Source organism: Scyliorhinus canicula, chromosome 8, assembly GCF_902713615.1.
Source record: "Scyliorhinus canicula chromosome 8, sScyCan1.1, whole genome shotgun sequence".
NCBI classification, from domain to species: domain Eukaryota; kingdom Metazoa; phylum Chordata; class Chondrichthyes; order Carcharhiniformes; family Scyliorhinidae; genus Scyliorhinus; species Scyliorhinus canicula.
In genome coordinates this window covers 135,743,098-135,749,412 of record NC_052153.1, presented here as the reverse complement: position 1 = coordinate 135,749,412, position 6,315 = coordinate 135,743,098, and the positions used below count along the sequence as shown (strand labels likewise).

General features: G+C 48.8%; 1 non-coding gene across 1 annotated transcript; it reads right to left on the bottom strand.

Annotated features, from left to right (window-relative positions):
* Positions 1-681: 681 nt before the first annotated feature.
* On the bottom strand, positions 682-755 carry trnai-aau. The gene has a single exon. It is a non-coding gene; the product is annotated as a tRNA-Ile (tRNA).
* Between the last annotated feature and the right edge of the window lie 5,560 nt (positions 756-6,315).

Here is a 6,315-nt window from a genome sequence, read left to right as displayed (position 1 = left end):
TACAAACATTTTGAAACATGCCACATGTGAAATTATATAATAATTGTTATGGGCCAGGGTTTAGAGAACCCCAAAGTGTATCATGGAGTTCACATGACCCACAACTTTTAATAGATTGTGGTATGGGCTGCACACGGCCCACTCTACAGGTGTGGTACAGCAGAAATGGAAACATGTTTTTTAAAGCATATTTTTTAACATCCAAAAGACTTAAAAACACCTTTTTACAGAAGACATCAGGCTTAACTTCACTACTGAGAACAGTTACAACGTTGAAAACGTTGAAATCAGCAAATGGACACTCATAAGCTTGCAGAGATTCACACACATCCTGCTGTGATTGCAGCTTCTCCAAAACTAAAATGAAACATTTTAGCAAAAAAGCCGAAAGCGAAAGTAAAAAGCTGACAGACAGCCCAGCTCCACCCACTTTGACATCACTGCAGTAATAAACACCCATTTCTTAAAGGTACTCTCACTACAGAAATTTATATGCACACCCATTTATAAACACCCATTTCTTAAAGGTACTCTCACATGACATAATATAGTGCCGATTTAAATAGTTTCACAGATTTAAAACAAATAACCAAGCCGAACTTCACTTATAAATAATTACCTTTAATTACAAAAAAAATGAAAAATTACTTTAAAAGAATCAACAACAATAGTGAAAGCTAATGGCCCGTACAGGGATCAAACCCGCGACCTTGGCGTTATTAGCACCACGCTCTATCCAACTGAGCTAACCGGCCATCAACAACAATAATAATGCAAGTTTAAAAGAAAGAGCAAAAAATCTGTTAAATAAAAAACCACCTAAGTACCTTTAAAAATAATTGTTAAAATAGTTGCCTGTTGTTTTCTATCTAAATGTATTAATTAAATAACTGCCCTCAATGGGCTAATTAACTATTTAATTAGTTAAATAACTGCCCTCAATGAGCGTTCCCAAGCTGACCGCATCATAAGGGCGCTTGGCTGTACCTTTTCTGCGCCGCGCCCGTGCAGATTGGGGTGCTGGAGGCCCCAGGCTGCCAAAGAGAAAGGAAGGTTAGAGCTCAGGTAAGTGTGCAGATTTCACTTTTCAAATTGGTGACACAAAATTACATGCCTATTCCATTAATATAGATTGTAAATAGCTGAGCCCCAACACTGATCCTTGGGAACTCCATTGACGACAGCCTACCAACTTGAAAATTCCCTATTTATGCCTACTCTGCTTCCTGTCTGTTAACTAGTCTTTTATCTTTGGTAATATATTATCCCAACTTCATGAGCCATTACGTTGCCTATTCACCTTGTATGTGGGACTTTATCGAATGCCTTTCGGAAATCCAAGTACACTGGGCGGGATTCTCTGTTTTTGAGACTAAATGTTGATGCCAACGCAGAATCCGTGGACTTTCATGACAGAAAAACCGGCACTGCACCTGGACCGATTCCACTACCGTTGAGGGGCTAGCACAGGCGTCACGTGGAACACAATCAATTCCAATGAAAAATGGTATGGGATTCACCAGGTCCGTGATTGGCACTCGGGACGCTGACAAGCTGCAGCTGCACAGACACATTATACTCCTCACACACGCTCGTCCTTCCTAACAAGATCGCACTGGTTGCACTGGAGCATGCCCATACAGCTGATGGGTCAGCTGGGGCTAGAGGACACACAAGAGGGTGGCCTGGAGGGGGGGGGGGGGACCTATATCCCGATGGCACTAAGTTCAAAGTGGACTGTTGGTGTGTGCAGCTGCATGGCTGCCTTGCCGGCTGCAGCAATGGTGTTCCATGCCTGTCCACCCCGACCCCACAGCCCATCTCCTGGCTACCCCCCACTGCTCCACCCGACCCAGGCAGAAGCACCCCGGCCAGCGGCACAACCGTCAGAAAACTATGAGGATGTTAAACACCTTCCGTATTCCCTCTCTCTCCCTCAGCAGCCGCCACGCTGGTTTTACGATTTTTTAAAGCACAAGTGAACCACGCGTCAGGAATTCGGCCCATCAGAAGTGGAGACTTGAGGAGACCCCAGAGAATACCAGTCAGGCCCACTAATGATATGCAAACAGTGGCTACTGTATGTGCGTTCCGGAACTCATTGACACCGCTGTCGAGGTGCTGGAGCATTGCGATTTGACGTCAAATCGGCGCCTGCGAGACTTCGGCATCGGAACCAATTCTCCGCCCAATCGGTTTCCTGATTTTGGTGTCGGCTAACGGCCTCCCCGAACAGGCACCGGAATGTGGCGACTAGGGGCTTTTTCACAGTAACTTCATTTTGAAGCCTACTTTAAGCGATTATTATATTATATTAGATTCCCGCCCACTATGTCTACTGGTTACCTTTTATTCAGCCTACTAGTTACATTCTCAAACAACTCAAATAAATTTGTCAAACATGATTTAGCTTCCATAAAACCAGTCAAATTTGTCTGATCATAACTGTGAGGGGAGACTGCATCGGGTTAGTGGTGGAGACTGCCAAATAGTGGAAGTGCAGTCCACCTGGGTCTTGGACTACAATTGTGTCCTTACCCTCAAAGAGGAGATATTTTGTCGAGAGCGTAATTCCTTTACAAAGGGGGCATCAGCTTTTTAAGGTAGACTGGTACCCTTCCCCAGGCCTGTCAGCTAATGTTGCATTTTATGGATTCCAAGATGGGTGCCTGAAATGTGCCTCTGGTGCTGCTCGAGGCTGCAAATCATGTTAAACTCAAAGTAGAAAAAATACTTGGATTTATAAAGTACTATTCATGACCTCTGCATGCCCCACAGCATATTAATAATAATCTTTATTGTCATAGGCTTACATTAACACTGCAATGAAGTTACAGGGAAAATCCCCTAGTCACCACATTTGTTTGGGTACACAGAGAGAGAATTCAGAATGTCCAAATTACCTAACAGCCGTCTATCGGGACTTGTGGGAGGAAACCGGAGCACCCGGAGGAATCTCCTGCAGACACGGGGAGAATGTGCAGACTCCACACAGACAGTGACCCAAGCGCGTATTGAACCTGGAACCCTGGCGCTGTGAAGCAATAATGCTTCAATTAAAGTCAACACAATGTTTTTGAAGTATTGCCAATTTGCACAGTGCAAGCTCCCACAAACAGTAATGTGTTAATGATCAGAGAATATGTTTTAATAGTGTTACATTAGTGATAAATAATGGCTAGAATAGGTATTCTTCAAATAGTGCCCATCGGTCAGACAGCATCTCTTTTTAAAATCACATCCCAAGAGCAACATCTTCAGTGACACAGCATTCCCTCAATACTGCACTGAAGTGTCAGTCAGCACGAAAATTTCTGGAATGGGATTTGATACCACAACTTCCCGACTCAAATATGAGAGATATCTGCTGGAAGATGACCGAGAGTGTGCATGCCTGGGGTGAAAAGGAGATATCTCCAGCAGGTTTGATCCCGGTGCACTCACCAGGATTGGTAGCTCATACATATTTAGGGTACGAGGTTTATCGGGCTGTGCCCACTATCGCATGTTAACAAATACAGAGGTTGGTTTAGCACACGGCTAAAGAGCTGGTTTTTAAAGCAGACCAAGGCAGGCCAGCCTCCCCGAACAGGCGCCGGAATGTAGCGACTAGGGGCTTTTCACAGTGATATACCTTCAATTCACTGTGAGGCAGAGAGAGCAAGTGAACAGTAGGCTTTATTGGTCATGAACTTGCCTAGCCAGAGTCAGTAGTACAGATGAATGCCGCCCACAGGAGGCCGGCTTATACATGGCCCCGGTATGGGCGGAGCCAGAAGCGGAGCCATACCGGGGTTAGAGTACACCACCTGGAAGCAGTTCAAATCGCCACTTCCAGGTCACAGGTTACAGGTTATGATATCATGCATACATTATGATGAATACATTCACCACATTCGCCCCCTGTTCAAAAAATCAAGTCCAGCGGGAGTGACGTGCGGTCAGTATGTATTCAGTCTATCTGGACGCTGAATCATTCTCGTCGACCTCTGCAGCTCTGGCGGTGCGGCGGGCACAGTTGTTGCAGGTGGTGACTCCAGGGGCGTTGTGTCTGGAGCTTGAGCCTCAGTCTGTGTTGTCGGAGACGGTTGGGGTGCTGGGGTAGGGTGGGGGTGATGGGTGGTGGCAGTGCCAGTGCGGGACAATACAGGAGACCCAGGGGGGCGTATGGGGTGCTGTGAGTGGCTGCGGGCAGCGGGGAGGGGGGATGTTGGCGGGGGGCGCATTGGCGGGGGAACCAGCTGGCGCCAGGTCCCGTAGAGAGGCCTGTCCTGGTGCACGATGTAAGCGTACTGGGGGTTAGCATGGAGCAGCTGGACCCTCTCGACCAGGGGGTCGGTCTTATGGCTCCTCATGTGCCTCCGGAGAAGGACTGGTCCTGGAGTTTTCAGCCAAGATGGAAGAGAGACCCCGAAGGTGGACTTCCTGGGGAAGATAAACAAACGATCGTGAGGGCTCTCGTTCGTGGCCGTGCAGAGGAGCGATCTGATGGAGTGGAGGGCATCAGGGAGGACCTCCTGCCAGTGGGGGATGGGGAGACTTCTAGACCTAAGGGCCAGAAGGATGGCCTTCAATACATTCGCTTTCTCCCTCTCCACCTGCCCGTTTCCCTGCGGGTTATAGCTCGTAGTCCTGCTCGAGGCGATGCCTTTGTCGAGCAGATACTGACGCAGCTCATCGCTCATGAACGATGTGCCCCGGTCACTGTGGATGTAGGCAGGGAAACCGAACAGCGTGAAGATGCTGTGCAGTGCCTTTATTATGGTGGCTGAGGTCTAGTCGGGGCAGGGGACGGCAAAAGGGAAGCAGGAGTACTCATCGATGACGGTGAGAAAGTATATATTGCGGTTGGTGGAGGGGAGGGGCCCTTTGAAGTCAATGCTTAGGCGCTCAAAGGGTCGGTAGGCCTTTACCAGGTGGGCCTTGTCTGGCCGGTAGAAGTACTGTTTGCACTCTGTGCAGACTTGGCAGTCCCTGGTCATGGCCTTGACCTCCTCGGAGGAGAAGGGCAGATTGGGGGCCTTAATGAAGTGGATAAGCCGGGTGACCCCCGGGTGGCAGAGGTCATTGTGGATAGTCCGAAGTCGGTCATCTTGCGCGCTGGCGAATGTGCCGTAGGACAGGGCATCTGGGTCTCGTTGAGCTTCCCAGGACGATACTTGATATAGTAGTTGTAGGTGGAGAGTTCGATCCTCCACCTCAAGATTTTATCATTTTTTATTTTGCCCCGTTGTGCGTTGTCGAACATGAAGGCTACCGATTGTTGGTCGGTCACGAGGGTGAACCTCCTACCAGCTAGGTAGTGCCTCCAGTGCCGCACGGCTTCCACTATGGCTTGTGCTTCCTTCTCGACCGAGTGGTGTCGAATATCAGAAGCGTGGAGGGTCCTAGAGAAAAATGCTACTGGCCTGCCTGCCTGGTTGAGTGTGGCGGCAGTGCGATGTCTGACGCATCGCTCGCTACTTGAATAGGGATGGAGAATTCACACTGTATATCATAATGTCCCTGTGGGCTCCATCTGTGAGCCATTGCGCAGCTCTGCCCACAGGGGGAGATGAGGAGCATGTACAGGGCTCCTCCCTTGGCCCCGCCAATGGCTCCGCCCACATCCGGAAGTATAAAGTGCTGCGGTCTTGCGAGCCTGCCTTCAGTTCAGCTAGTCGCAGGCAGGCTCAGTTGTAAGTCGATTAAAGCCACAGTTTACTTCTACTCGTGTCTTTGAGTGAATTAATGGTCGCATCAATTTAATCAACTTAAAAAAACTACCATGGAATCAGCTCTCAAACCTGATCGACTGGAACTCGATCCACAGGCCGCAGAAGTGAAGGAAATATTTCTGCAATGGCTTTGGTGCTTCAAGGCCTACCAGGCTGCGTCAACTACCTCCGCTGTTACTGAAGAACAGAAACTCAGTCTTCTTCACGCACGGGTGAGCCATCGTATTTCAATTCAACTTGATAGTACCAACTCGCAAACCGAGGCCCTTGCTATACTCGACCGCCTGTACGTGCGGCCCGTAAATGACGTTTACAGGCGGCATATTTTTACAACCCGTCGCCAGCACCCTGCAGAGTCGCTAGAAGACTACCGGCGTGACCTGAAAGCTCAAGCACGAGAATGTAACTTCCAGGCTGTGACAGCCTCCCAGCACATGGAACTCGCCGTCCGAGTTGTGTATGTTGCAGGGGTCCAGTCCAATTATGTGCACTAGCGTCTCCTCGAAAAAGGGGTCCAGAACCTGGAAGACACGGTAATGCTAGTGACCTTGTTAGACGTCGCTTTTCAAAGCTTAAACCCGTTCCCAGCCGACCACGC